We start from the raw sequence: 706 nt of genomic DNA, 5'->3' as shown, positions 1-706 counted from the left end.
GTACTGGCAGCACTGCAAATGCTGTTCCGATATACGTCGCAGTAAACTTTCAGAGTGCTTTCGCATGCATATGACGTCATAGATTTTGTCGTCACGTCCTGCTTCGATTACTGCGGCTGGCGAGGTGAGGCAGTTGCAGTAAAAACATGGCGACGTCCATAGGAAAACTCACGCTTATAGACGCAGAAATAAATAACGATTACAAAATTTTCATTTAAGTAGTGAGGATGCGGAAAAAGCACGAACAGATAAAAATGCAATTACTAATCTCAATGTTTTCATAAATATGAATCTATGTTTCTTTTACAGATTAATAATCAAACAGTACAAGTTCTAAGTCTCTGGCGCTATTCATTTATAACGCGATATCTAAATTACCGATGATATTTGAAATCTGTTTGCGCATGAGTTAAAGCAATTAAAACTTAAAAATGGACTAAACTAATACAATTGTTTAAAATCCATTATTTATCAATCGGATGACGATAACGTACGATGATCCACCTGTTTGGCAATTGTTATTTAACATTAATAAACCGAACGGAACAAGTCCTAAATCTCTCACGCTATCCATTTGTATATATAAAGCAATATCTAACAATTAACTATGATATTTGAAATCTATTTGCGCAGTAATTGTTAATTAAAAATTAAAACTGAACTAAATTATTGCAATTATTTAAAATCCATTAGTTAACAATTGCGT

Source organism: Wasmannia auropunctata, unplaced genomic scaffold (assembly GCF_000956235.1).
Source record: "Wasmannia auropunctata unplaced genomic scaffold, wasmannia.A_1.0 LD336111.1, whole genome shotgun sequence".
Taxonomy (NCBI): domain Eukaryota; kingdom Metazoa; phylum Arthropoda; class Insecta; order Hymenoptera; family Formicidae; genus Wasmannia; species Wasmannia auropunctata.
This window is presented reverse-complemented; position numbering follows the sequence as displayed.